The following is a 15,098-nucleotide window of genomic DNA, read 5'->3' as shown; positions in this document are numbered from 1 at the left end:
GAAGGTGTCAGATGTAAGGTGTGAGGGATACAAATGTCAAGAAATCCTACTAGAATCTAGACAATAAGCCACATGAGCTTCAGTAATAAATTTGATCCTTGGAGTCAGCCTTGATTTAAATCAGGATGCAAAATCAGATACAAACAAAATCAGGCACCAGAGAAAGAAACAGAAGGGAAAGATTAAATTTGTGTGGAATTTTCAGATGGAGTTATATTTACTAATTTTAAAAACAGACAAATATGAATAGAAACATGGATTAAGCTAACACTGGCTGCTTGTAGACTTGTATTAAATGTTAAGACTCATGAAGAATAAAACTTTCAACAGCATCAGAGACTGAGGCAATGAAAGAGACAAAAGCCAAAAGGACCATAACTCTAAGGATGTACCTTATATAGCATAGTGAAAGAAGAGAGTGGACAGAACTAAGGGGCGCATTAAGAAGTAGTAGAAACATACGATGGAACTCATGAAACAGAGACTAGATAGAGAGCAATGAGATAGGGGGTGCTTCAAAAGGAGAACAGAGTGAAAAATACCTTTGAAGTATAAACATCTGTAATGGTCTTTCCATAAAAGTGAAACCAATAATATTTTTGTCTAATCCAGTCAGCCCAGTAATGAACGGCAACAACATACAACTGTGTGAACATGTGATGCTCCTGGGTCTAGACTCAGTAAGTTACACAACTTTCTTTCATGCTACTCAGAGGTTGTTCTGAAATAATATTTGACCCCTGTTTTCATTTATCTCCCTCCCCAGCACCCCCCACTAAATCAGTACTTAGCCTCAAATAACTCGACAGTGTCTCTTTGTACTACCCTAGTATAGTCCACGTGGGCATTTCTTTTATAATAGTTTTCTGAGATTTAACTAACATACTTTGAACTTTACCCTTTCTCTCTTTGAATATTAGGAACTGTGAACTACCACCCCAGCCAACTATAGAACAATTTTATTTTCAGAAAAAAAAAATCCATACCACAGAAACTTCTAACTCCAACAAGTCATCAATACAGACTTGTCTACTCTAGGTTTTAATGTAGATGAAATTATGCAATATACAGTTGACTGAGACTGGTTTCTTCCGCTGAACAAAGTTAAGGTCAATCCCTGTTGTATTATGTATCACTTTAATGCCAAATAATAATATAGCATGCAGATAGACTACACTTAATTTATTATTTCTTATGGACATATAAACTCTATACTTTCCAGTTATTGGAAATAATACTACACTACAAACCTTCACATGTAGGTTGTTACACAAGTATATATTTTGATGGTTAGTCATGTCACCTTGACAGGGTCTAGAGACATTTCTAGATGGGCCTATGGGGGCTTTTCCAGGGAAAATTAACTGAAGAGAGAAGATGCTCCTCTAGAGTGGGCAGAACCTTCGCTGGAAACCCCATACATAAAGAGAGGCAAGGTAAAATTGGTACTGCTTCCCAGCCCTGCTTCCTTCAGCCTGCTGCTGCTGCTGCCTTCAAGATAATGATGGTGATGGTGATGGTGATGGTGCTGGTGCTGGTGATTGTGGTGATGGTGATGGTGATGGTGGTGATGGTGATGGTGATGGTGGTGATGGTAATGATGATGTTGGTGATGGTGATGGTGGTGGCGGTGGCGGTGGTGGCGGTGGCGGTGGCGGCAGCACGGTGGTGGTGGTCGTGGTGGATGGTACTGCTGCTGCACTCAGTGACAAATATCAAAATCCATCTTCTTTGACATTCCAATCTGGAATAAAGGCCAGTGACTCTCCAGAAATCTTCTTGCTTAAAAAAACAAACAAACAAACAAAAAAAAACAAATTAGAACAGCCAATGAATCCAGCTCTGTGGATTTAGCAGCAAGGCTGCACAATCTTTCTAGTGTAGAGATAGCTATTGTCTGGCTACCCAACCTCTACTGATTGTAAACCATGTTAGTCAGTGATAACCAATGTTGGTTGACAGCTTGAGAACATTTGTAATCAACTAAACGCCTGGGCGCACTGGTAAAACATTTTCTTCATTGGATCATTTGAGGCAAAGAAGAGCCAACCTAAACCTGGGCACACCTCACACTGACAAGTTCATCTACCCTGTTGCTGAAGGGAATTCCAGTGCATACTGAAGACCAGCAGTCCAGTAGGACTTTCCTGGGACTCCAACACTAGATTGGGACTGCTGAGACATCCAGTCTTACAGACTGAACAACTACCAGATCCTTGGTCTTTCCATCTGGGAACAGCCATTGTTGGATTACTGATCCCATAATCTATAAGCCACACAAATAACACACACACACACACACACACACACACACACACACACACACACGTACAAGTTTTCTAATGAATCAGATCCAATAGAATATATGTGTACGTGTGTACATGGGCATGTAAAATGCACACTTTTTTTTTATTCTGTTACTCTTGGAAACTTTGTCTAATATATATGTTTATTATCCCTGTATAACTTCTTAGTGTGTGATTTCAAGATCACGTGATTGACTTAAGCATTACCAACTGCCAGACTAGTTTCTAAGGTATTTGCATTATTTTAAATGTGCACAGTCAGTGTGTGATCATTGCCAACGTTACACTTCTGTGTGTCGCTCCTGGTGGATGAGACTCGAACCTCCTACGTGACAGTGACACTGTGAATTTGCTGAATTTACCATCTGTACATCTTCTCCAGAGAACTGTCTGCCCAGAGTTGTCTTTCAATGTTAACTGGATTATTTTTTCTTTTTACATTATAGTTTTTTATACATTATAGATACACAGTAGTCACCAGATAGGTAATCTGAAACTGTCTTCTTCTACATTGAGCTTTCTAGGAGACGTGCAATAGAAATACAGCTTCACTCTTTTCCCTTCCTTGGAGATGTAAATTGAAAATATAGTTGTCCCTCGGTATGTGTTGGGGATTTGTTCCAGATCCCTATAGATATCGTGACCTATGATTGCTCAAATTTGTTATATAAACTGCCATAGTAGTTGTACATAACTGAGGGAAATCCCCTGTAATACTTAAGAAGATTTCTAGGCTACAACTTCTAACACAATGTAAATGATATACAAACAATTGTCACACAGTATTGCTTGGGGACTAGTAATTCTTTTAAAAGTCTATACATGTTCAGTGCAGAAACAATTTTTTCAAAAGATTTTAGTGTATAGCTGATTCAAGACACAGAGCCAGAGCGCAGGGATACAGACGGACAGCTGCATTCCCCCTTTGCCAAAATCACTGTGCTCTAACCACATGGGTTTATTTCCGATTCTTCACTGTGGATTCATTAGTCTCTGATGTTAAGCTTCACTGTTTATTTACCATACTTTTGTGGCAAATTGAGTTTTGATGCCAGGAAGCAAGTTTTCTAACATTTGACTTATTTTGAAATATGATTCTGATTGTTTTGTTTTCCTTAAATTTAGGAATCAGATTTCATAATCTCTCCAAAGAATCTTGTTGTGATTTATTAAGAGAAAAATCATTTAAGGAATATCCAAAGGTAGGTGATCTTTAGACATTAAATCTATCCACTCACAAAGATGACCACATCATAGCCTTTTCTTCAGTAAGTGGTGTGTGTGGATGCTCCATTCCAACATATAAGGAAATTAAGTCAGTGAGGTATCCATACCTTCACCATCTTCTTTTATGTTGGCAGTCTTCCTACTTGCATTCTGTCATTACACAATGACACGTTTGAAAACCAAATATCAGAACTAATCCTGTCAGAAGTAGAATACACATCACAAGTGAAATAACAATTTCAAGCATCACCCTGACCGAAAGCAAGCTCTTATTAGTGCTTCCATGCTAATTACCCTCTGGACTATAATTTTTTTGACCCTATACTCTCAAAGTGTCTCTTTCCATCCTTAATGGATGACCTCACTTCATGCATTATTAAATCCAAAGACCACAATCCTCACCTTCCTATGCCTCCTTCTCCATCCATCTCCATTCACCTCTGTTCTAGTAGAGAATGTTTTATTCCACCTAGTAGGCTCATCTTCTCTTGCCCTCCAAAGATGCAAATTCCAAACCATCTTTTTTCTCTCATCTGCCTTTCCTGCCCTTCTGTATTATAAGGCCATTCCAAGATAACACAAACTTACTTCAGTGTATCCTGTGCATATAACAAAATAGACTTTTCTGTGATAATGATTCTTGATGGCCAACTTGGCAAAGTTCAGAATCAACATAGGAGATAATTGTAGTGATAGGATTTTCCTGGAAGTTTGAACACACGTGCATGCATAAAGTCCACACATACCAGAAAGGGAACCTATAACAGATCAAAATCATGATTGCATCCAAGTCCAGTTTGGTGAACTGATGGGTTTATGTTAGGGTTGTTAACAATGACTCAAAAACACCTATATTGCTGAAAAGCCCACCCCAACATAGGTGACCACTCACAGAAACTACATCACTGGTGCTATCTACAGAACCTTTCATCACTCAATCGGTCCAAGGATCTCCTTTAGGCCTTTCATTGGTCAATCTCAGAGCCTTGGATCGCCAAAAACTTCTAAAAAACAGAAACTACCAGGATCTGTGTGAGCATTTACAGTGATTTACTCAGCCGAGAAGACAGACCTTCTAAGTGGATGCCAGCTTCCACCATGCAGATAGAAGAGGTCCCAGGAAGGAGTAACGCTGCTTACGTACCTTTCCTGCTTCTTCAGGATACAAGTGAGCATTGCTCCTGCCTCCATCCTCTGCTCACATCATCTCAAGCTTATTCAGCTTCCCAATTTAGACTCAAAAGAGATGACTGAGAAATTTCCAGATTTTTTTGGCATCAAAGCATCTAGCTTTATGGAGTAGGCTGCAAATCTCTGCCTCTCAGCAGGCAAAGAGCCCCTGCTGGGCAACCCAACCCTATGTTGTAAGCCAATCTAGTAACCACCCTTTTCTATATGTTGATATAGAAACTCTAGGGTTCTGTACCCCTGTAGTACTCTGCCTAACATACCTACTTTTGCCTCTAGCAGACTTCCCAAGTCCTTGCCCTCTTACTGAACCAAGTTCCTATGCAAAGTTTCTGCATGCATTAGCTCCCTTCCTGTATTTCCACTTTGCTCTATGACTTCTCTCCATCACCACAAGGCTAATCAAACCACCTCCTGGTTTTTGTTTTTTGCTCCATTTTTGTTTTTTGCTATTTTTAAGCCAGTGGCTTCATGTTGTCCTTCTGACTGATTTGATGCCATTGAAAGCCACTGTCAGAACTGGGGAGATGGCTTGTGGTTAAGAGCACTTAACTCTTTCAGAGGACCTGGGTTCAATTCCCAGCATCTACATATTGGCTGACAACTGTCTGTAACTCCAGTTTCAGGGGCTCTGATGTGCTCTTCTCGTCTCTATAAACAGACATTTGGTGCACAGACATAACTCCCAGACATATAAAAATCCATTTTCTCATTTTTTGAACATTCTTGCCTTTTAGTTCCTGGAAGAACCCTGATCAGGTTTTTGTTTTATTTGTTTTGATTTTGTTGGGTTTGGATTTTGGGGGTGTTTTGTTTTGTTTTGGTTTTGGTTTTGTTTTTGTTGCTTTTGTTTTGGTTTTGGTTTTTTTCCTCCCTCCCTTTCGCTGACCCTGGAGTCTCTTTTCTCCTGGTCTAACCAACTATCATCCTGGACTCCATGTTACTCTTTTCTCTTTCCAGTCTCCTCTTAGGGGACTTATTTCTCTCAGTGGTTTTCATTCTACACTGGCACCAATGTTTCTCGGACATATTGTCTTCTTCTCAGGCACATCCTCCTTTGAGAACTCATCCAGAGTCATAAATGCTGACCTAAATTTGTAACTAAGTTCCATGATTTTTCAAAGAAGAGTTATCCACAAATATTGGTTAAATTCTAGTGACTCATTTTTCTGACTTATAAAATGCTGACACCTAAGTAATGATCTCAGGAGATATAATTAAATGTTAGTATATGAAGTTATTAGAGCCATAACTGGTACATAGAAATCTATCAGAAAGAGCTCTCCATGGTTATAGCCTTATTATTCTCATTATTCTTACCAGTTACATAGCTAAATGATGAAATCAAATGAGATACCTAATAAGAGAATTGGATGAGGAAATTGTGGTATATGTACACACAATGGAATTATTTTGTGGTCTTAAAAAACAAAATTATGAAATTTGCAAGAAAATGGATGTAACTGGATATAACATTAAGGTTATTAAGTCAGTCCCTGAAAGATATACTGTTTTCTCTCATTTCTAATTTCCCTCACATCATTCCTAAAATTCAAATAGATATACAAAGTCTCTCTCTCTCTCTCTCTCTCTCTCTCTCTCTCTCTCTCTCTCACACACACACACACACACACACACACACACACACACACACACACACACAAAATATATGACATGAAATTAGAGGTAAAACTATTTAGGGCACAGAGGAAACTAACGGGAGAAGAATGAGTGACAAGAGCACAGAAGTATACTACATAAGTAAGTATACTACATACAATATACAATATACATCAATAAAAACTTCTAAGTATAAAAACAAACAATTTAGCAAAGGACATGTTACATATATCAGGGCAGATGTAATGCTCAAAACGGAAGCTAAGACAGTGAAGAAGGAGGAAGTTATGTGACTTTCTAAAAAGAACTTAGTGGGACTTCAGTGGGACCACTGGAGATTTTGATAATTAAAATAAGAAACAAATCCAGAGACCCACAGCCAAACACCAGGAGAACTCTAGGAGTCTTTTGGCAGAGTTGGGGGAAGGATTGAGGCCCTTAAGTGGATAGGAATTCCACAGCAAGACAAACAGAGTCAACTCACTTGAACCCTTGGGAGCTCTCAGAGATGGAACCACCAACCGAAGAGCATGCAGGGGCTAAACTTAGGCCCACACACATTTGTAGCAGATGTGCAGCTTGGTCTTCATGTGGGTTTCCTAACAATTGGAGTGGGAGCTGTCCCTGACTCTGTTACCTGACATTGGATCCCTTTCCCTACCTGGACTGTCAGATCGGGCCTCAGTGGAAAATGGGGGTCCTTAGTCCTGCTAGGACTAGATGTCCTGAGGTGGGGTGGTTCCCTAGGGGCATCTTCTCCCTCTCTGAAAAGAAGGGGAAAGGGTAGTGGGAGAGGAACTTGTAAGAGTGGGGCTAGAAGAAGAGGTAGAAAGGGAGATGTGACTTGGTTGTGTTGTGAAGAAAAAATAATGGGGGAAAAAAAAACAAGAAAAGAAGGAATGTGACTAAGCCCCTCCCCCTCTGTTGTCTACCCAAAGTGAGGCTCCTTTATCTCTGAAACAACTCTTACCATCTTAGCTCTTCTGAGCCTTCTCTCCCCTTGCTTTAGGGAATAGCCTAGTGTGTCTTTAGCTTTTCCATCTGTTAAATTACTCAGAATGCATTCCCAGAAGTGTAATGGTTAGGTCAATAAGAATAAACATTTTAATGTTTCTTGACAGAATATTTATGCATGTTTTCTGTAAGTGCTGAACCAATCCACAATGCTGCCAGCCAGGCGACTGTGCTCCAGCAATCTTACCTGCACTGGTTATGACCTAGAAGAAAGTATTTATCACATGTTTAGTGTGCCTCGTGATGAGGCCATAAACTATGGCCACTATCGGAGTAACAGAGAAAATTCAAGTTATCTATCTCAGAAACAGGGCTATCCTGATAGGACCCTTTGAACAATCTGGATAACCCTTTCTAGAAAGGACTTTTAGAAAACTAATTTAATACAAAGTTCACAACCCGGTGACAGTGTGGTTAAACACGCAGGGATAAATTATCTTTCGAGTTGCTTCTTCAAACAGGGCAAAGTTGTACTGAATTTACAGACATATCCTCGTGTGATACTCATGATTTTATTGGAGACAGGGCTTTGTGATCTTCCTTGGAAAGAACCTTGTCATGGAGATTAGAAGAAAAAAACATACAACTTGAGCAGACTCCAAGCAAAGACTCACCATTCGCTAGGCATTTGAATCTTTCTATCCTTATGAGTAAAATAGTAATCCCTACTATGGCAGTGCAATGTGAAACATGCTTCTTTACGGGTGGTTTGGGGAATGTTCCCTCTTGGGGCTCTGTCTCTTTTCTAGAGCGCTGTTAGGCAAAGGTGAGGATGCATAGCCTGGCTGGATTTCTGAGTAGGTAAGAAAATAAGGATCATAAACTTTTCCTATTTCACATTGGCAAAGCAATACAGCCCTGTCCTCACATTTGCATATAGAGGGTTGTCAGCTCTGCAATTTGTCAGCAAACTTCCTGTGATCCAGTAGCTTGGGTTAAATGTGTTTATTCAACTGAAACAGATTTATAGACCATGGAAAATCCATCAATGATGAGTGGGGTTTTTTTCAGACAGAGGAAAATGCAAGCATAGGTGTCTTCAAAATAATACTCTCAAAGCAACTTTAGGAAAATATAAGAGAAAGGATTAGAGAATAATGGAATATTTCTTTTCAATCTTATGCCGAAAACCCAGCACAGCCCAGACCATAAGTTCACAAAGTTTGGATTGATCTTTCAGGGAGTGATAACCTTTATTTTTTGAGTATTCCCACTGTCGTAGGACACATCATTCATAAAGCTTAGATGAAAAGCTTGTAAATATCAATTTTCTGCATTTCTGTTTTGTGCATCCAAGTGAGGCAAAATGAGGCACAGAACAAACTGACTAACAAGACCAGCTATATGGGCAAGTTCTGGATTTGACTGAGAGTCCCTGCCTCAATGAATAAAGTGGAAAACATCAACCTTGGGACTTCAAATGCATGTGCGTACCAGTTTCCCTGCATATATGTAAAATGAGAACACATATTTAGATGAATGTCACATTCACAAAAACAGAAAAAGGAAACAAACAATAGAAATTGCTAAGTCATGAGTTGTCCATGTATGAAATATAACACAGATGTTAAATTTTCCTTTTAAAACTGAGTCATGTTGTTTAAAACATATATTTCATTAGGATAAATGTAGCTCTTACATAAAATTATATTTAATCAGCATCTCAGGGACTAGAGAGCTAGGTAGGTAGTTCAGAGTTTTTGTGCTCCTGTAGAGGACCAGAGTTTGTTCCTAGCAGGGCTGATGTCTAGTTGTTCACAACTGCCTATAACCCCAGATCCAAGAGCTATAACCTCTAACCTCCATGAACACCTGAACACACATAAGCACATATACATATAAATAATATAAATAAATCTTAAAAGACATAAAATATACAAAGCTTGCTGTTCCAACTGTGCAAAAGAAGCTTCTAGGAAAACCTCACCACTGAAATGAAACGAAATCTGGCTAAAAATTAACCAGCAACATGAAGCTATTAGAAAGTCACCTTTGCAGCCAATATTTTAAGGTCCAAGAAAAATACACTGATGTGAATTTGACATTCCCTGCTGTTCTTTTCCCTTAAGGTCTTTGATTATCTTGAAGGAGATAGAGGTGCTCTTGTTCAAAAGTTGAGCACACAGAAACCACTAAGGAGCAAAGGAAAACTTCAGAACTCAGTACTTTTCAGATCCAGAAAGACAATAAGTGAATCTCTATGCTACCTCAGGGCTCAGAGTGTCAGGGTCTCAGAAAGAACTAAAGAGCAAAAATCATGCATTTTGACCCTGATCTCAGCTTGGATCATTTGCTGAATTATGAGCGGTTCAGGTTGCAGTAACTAAGTCAACAGAAACTAACACTAAGGACCAAAGAAGAGTTTGAGGAAAACATGGTACTGTGAACTCCAAAAGTGGATGTTATGACCTCACAATCAGGAATCATTTTTGTTAAGATTCTACTATAACAGTTGGATCTAAGCAGGTACTAATTCAATTTGAAACAGATCAATCCTAAAATTGATGGAAATAAACTATGATTTCAATCTACATTGTGTGCTCAAAGCAAAAAGCAATTGTCAATCATGGGTGACATATTTTCTAGGGCACAAAAAGGTTTGATAATTAAAACTTCTCATTCTTGGGTTGGGGATTTAGCTCAGTGGTAGAGCTCTTGCCTAGCAAGCGCAAGGCCCTGGGTTCAGTCCTCAGCTCCAGAAAAAACAAACAAACAAACAAAAAAAAAAACTTATCATTCTCAGAACAGTCATACACACACACACACACACACACACACACACACATGCACTCACAAGAACACCAAGATTAAGTGAGAATAATAAACTATCAAATATATAAATGTAATTGTAACTTAACACAAACTTCACATATGTTTGATCCTCATGTCTATGTTTGGTTATCTAGTTCAGAAATACAGCAGATAAAATGGAAAATATCTCCAGTATAAAAATTCCAATGGAGCTAGAGATAGGACTTGGTGATTATGAACATTTGTTGATCTTGCAAAGAACCTAGGTTTGGTTCCCAGAACCCATTTCAGGTGACTTACAACCCTCTGTAACTAGTTCAAAGGTATGCGGCTCCCTCTTCCGGACACTATGGGCAGCAGCATTCATGTGGCTCACATAGAAATAAACGGTCAGAGCACTTGCACACATTAAATGAATAAATTCTTCTAAAAATCAGATAAGAGGCTTGGAGGTTAGGTTAGCAGTCAAAATATGAAGAAGATAGCAAGGACAAAAAAGGGAGAGATCTACAGAGAGAAAGGAAGGGGAGGACTAAAAGAGGGAGTCAGGATATAAAAGAGGGAGGAGGAAAAAGAAAATGTATCCTAATAGTCTCTGGACTAGTGTGTCTGCCCAAGTCTACTCAATCAGAAAACAGGGAGGGGACTCAACACACTCGCCCGTGTTCTCTTTGAGAAAAGACCAGTGTAATAAGGTGTTCTGGAGCCCGAGTAAATGGAGTAGAGAAACACTAGGAAACTCTGTGCTCAATAAGAAACGAAAGATAATCTGTGTGGTCAAGGTCTCTCAGCCTGAAATATGTGAAGCAGCATAGGATGCAGGAGATTTGGGAACTCTTACACAAAACTTGCTGTGCTGCATACTTGTTCATTTGAAAATCAAATGTGATGTTTGGACTTTACATGCATATTTAGGAAAATTATGTGCTAAATCATATGAGAAAAGAACAAAATAGCTTGTAAGGTATGATTGGGTGTGTGTGTGTGTGTGTGTGTGTGTGTGTGTGTGTGTGTGTGTGTTCACATATATACATACATGGGTATGCTGGATATATTTTTGTCAACTTCACTAGAAAGAAAAGCCTCAACTGAAGAACTGTCTCCATCAGATTGGCCTTTTGAAAAGTCTGTGGAACATTTTCTTGATTGATGATTGATGTGGGGAGGGTTCTGCCCACTGTAGGTGGCCCTGAGCTGGAAAAAAGCAGACTGAGCAAGCCTTTGGGAAACAATTCAGCAAAATGCATCTTCCATGGCTTCTGTTTCAATTTCTGAATCTGTGGTAGTTGGATTGGGGATGGGGTGGGTGTGGTTCTAATGCATTGTATGTATGTACAAAATTCTCAAAGAGTGAACATGTGTGTGTGTGTGTGTGTAAGTGTGTATAAAAGAAATGAATAAAAAATAACATAGAGATATGTACTGGTGACAATCATCTGCTCTTGCAGAAAAATAGGAACATCAATCATTGGGGTTAAAATCCAGCCACACTTTGTCCTCAAAAATCAGCTTTATTAACCATACTTCTAGACAACCTGATTGAAAGAGATTGCATCAGATGGAGTAATGTTTCTGGAACCCTCTCATTTCCCCTTGGCTACAACATAACGCACAGCCATGATACATCTCCTAATTCGATCAGTGTTCCCGGTCAGATTTCCATAGGGCCTCTGCTAGCCTAGCAGAGTGTGTGGTTCAGAGGAAACAGCCTCACAGGCCTCGTTTCCATGAGCATAGATGGGGCATCAGGTATGCAAACCTGTACTCCTGGTGGTTGTCGTCTCTGTAAACCACAAACAGGCTGTCTGGGTGATGAAATAAGCACTCAACAGTGCGTGTATCTAAGTAAACAAGAAAAGGAAAATACTCATGCCACAATTACCATTTCTTTCCTGGGCTGACCAAGAAAGTAACTGGATACAACACAGCCTCACCCGAGATACAGTTTGTTTTTCTTTCTGTGTTCTTTTTTCCTGTTTTCCTTTTGCTAATATCTCTTTCTATGATTAAGATGAGAAAAATGGGTTGTTCCCAAGAAATCTTGATAACACCTTGTTGATTTATTCTATGAAACTTCTCTCTTTTGAGGAAATCTCTCTCACCTGAGCTTGGACATTTATCATACTAGGAAGAAATGCTGACCTCACCAGTGTAGGTCTATTTCCTACATCCTCCTCAGTCCCACCCCAATCCCCTCCTAAAACACATTCATTTGCTAAGATGTAGGAGAAAGTAAAGCACTCTTATCAGTTATCGTTGCCATTTCAAATTCTTGGTTCCTCTTTCCAGTGGCTACTTTGTCTGTATTCAGTGTTATATGTAGGGAGATAGATAGATCGATAGATAGATAGATAGATAGATAGATAGATAGATAGATAGATAGATAGATAGATATAGAGAATAAAGATAGAGATAAAGATAGAGACAGAGACAGAGACAGGGACAGAGACAGAGACAGAGACAGAGGCAGAGACAGAGATAGAGAGAGAGATAAAGATATGTACCAATGCCCTGTACATTCATTGCAGGTAAGGTAAGGTCATGCTGAAGTCCCAGCAGCTTTCAAAGAAGAGAATGATAAGAATGGAATAGGAGGGAGGGCTAAAAGCCCTAACCCTGTACAATGGGGTTTCCCTTCTCTTTTTTATGGTATTTAGCTCTACCAAAATGTAAGTAGCAGCCAATTGGTAATCAACATGGAGATGCGTACTTGTCCAAATTTCTGGGAATAAGTAACTGAGTTCTGAATTCTGAATAGGACATCTTTATCAAATCTATTCTGGCTGCCCCTAAGCTCAGAGAGTATCATGTAAGCACTATAGAGTGTTAGAGCCAGAGGATAGGGGAGTAAAGGCTGTGCAATTCTGTCTTCTGGACATAATAAGACCACTGATTCATGAACTCACAAAGGATATGGTTCCCTGTTCAAAACCTGCACCAGACCTATCCAGCCAGGATAATGGCAGAGCTACAGATGTGCTCTCTACTCCCACCCCTTACTGGGTCTCCGCTGGCAGGTAATACTTGCTGTAGGAGGGAGATTCATTCTTTGAGAATGCTCCCACTGCTGGAATTCCTACCGGTTTACAACTGGATGTGTGCTACCGGATGTATGCAGTGTTCTATGTAGGAACATTTGGGCAGCACCAATCAGACTGAGTGAGATTGCTTTTCATTTTTTCATTTTTAAGACATGAGGTTGGGGAGAAGGCATGTTGAAAGGAATATGATAGGGAGAAGCTGAAGGAGGGAAATAGAACTGGATATAATCTTGCCTATTTTCTATTCCATATACACATATGGGATTCCCAGGAATAAAGGCAGATTATAATTTGTAAGAAAAAGTAGCAGCCATAGTTGAGCAACCTTTCTGAAACAGTAGGAATGAATACATGACAATGGCAGGCTTTCCTAGTCAGCATAAATGAATGTGGGAGGGGACGGGGGACTGGGATTGGATCTGGAGCAAGTTAGGTGTACAGGTGTGGATTAAATATGATCAAGATATATCTTATGCATGTATGGAATTCTTAAAGAATGAATGAAAAGTATTATATTTCTTAAAACCTACCATTCATAAATAGCAATAAAATAGTTGACGATGAGCATCCCAGTGTGTGAGAAGGAAACGGGGCCTGTGAAGCCTGCAGATTATCAGGGTGAAGATGTTCAGACAATGCTACATTTGCCGGCAACCTACACACAGCCTCCCATGTGTTTTCAATTACCTCTAGAGCACTTATAATTCCCAGTGCTATGCAAATCTATGCAAATAGCTGTTATACTGAGCTGCTTAGGGAATAATAGCAAGAGCAAAGCTGGCAAGTGCTCCCCACACAGGCATTTTCCCTTAAAGACGCAGAGTGTTGACTCTCAGCGTAGTGTAGCTGAGACTTAGCTGTTACATGAAAATATGATTGTTTCCTACTGCCCATAAAAAAGGAACACTCTTTCAGTGATAATTGGGTTTTCAAGTTTTTATTTTCCTGTTGATAAATTGTGAAAATATACATTAATTAGATATTATACGGGGAAGATTTATTTATACAATTCTCAAGTTTTGCATATTTATGTGCATACATATTTATGTGAGTGTGTGAGAGTATTCTGTACATGAATATGGTGTACACATATGTGCCATGTGTGCATATGTGCATGCTGGCACATGGAGCCCAATAAATGATGTCATATGTGGAGATCACAGGACAACTTGCTAAAGTTGGTTCTCTTTTTCTACCATGTGGGTTCTGGGACTCAAACTCGGACCCTCAGGCTTGGTAGCAACTTCTCTGATGTTGAATGACCTTGCTGGTTCCAGTACCCAGGCTACAATGTAAGTAACTGGCATGTTTACTGGCATCATATTGCAGACAACAGTAAAAGAATCAAATTATTTATTAGGCACAGTATGACTTTTCCTCATAGAAGGAAATATAAATTAGGACTGTCTTGGACAAATCAGAATGTCAACTTGAACCCAGTAAAAATTACTTTTTTAAAGTGTAGTAATTTATGAACTATTCTACAAAAGTAAACAATTTTACTTGTAGCTGTTCATGCGCCAATTTTTTAACTGGATAAATGGAAATATGTTAGACATATAGGAATTTCTAAATGTATATTCCCACGAATTCTGGGTATCCACTAGGCTAAAAGACATTTACTTCATATAGCACATAATACAACCTTCTATAGTCAACTAAATTACAAAGATGTTGACTTAGAAGCTTAAAACAAAGTATTCAGAATGTCCCAGAGACATACATATTGAGGAACATTAGCATTAAAGTTTTAGAGAGGGCCAGCAAGATGTCTCTGTGGGTAAAGTCACTTGCTACCAAGCCTGCTGACCTTAGTTGTAGCTCCAGGACCAACATATTGATAGAAGATAAATCAACCCCTCTAAGTTGTCCTCAGATCTGTACTTGTAGGCTGGGGCATGTGCATGTCCATACCTGTAGACACATACTCACACACAATTATTAAATGGAA

This window comes from Rattus rattus, chromosome 6 (assembly GCF_011064425.1).
Source record: "Rattus rattus isolate New Zealand chromosome 6, Rrattus_CSIRO_v1, whole genome shotgun sequence".
NCBI classification, from domain to species: Eukaryota; Metazoa; Chordata; class Mammalia; order Rodentia; family Muridae; genus Rattus; species Rattus rattus.
This window is presented reverse-complemented; position numbering follows the sequence as displayed.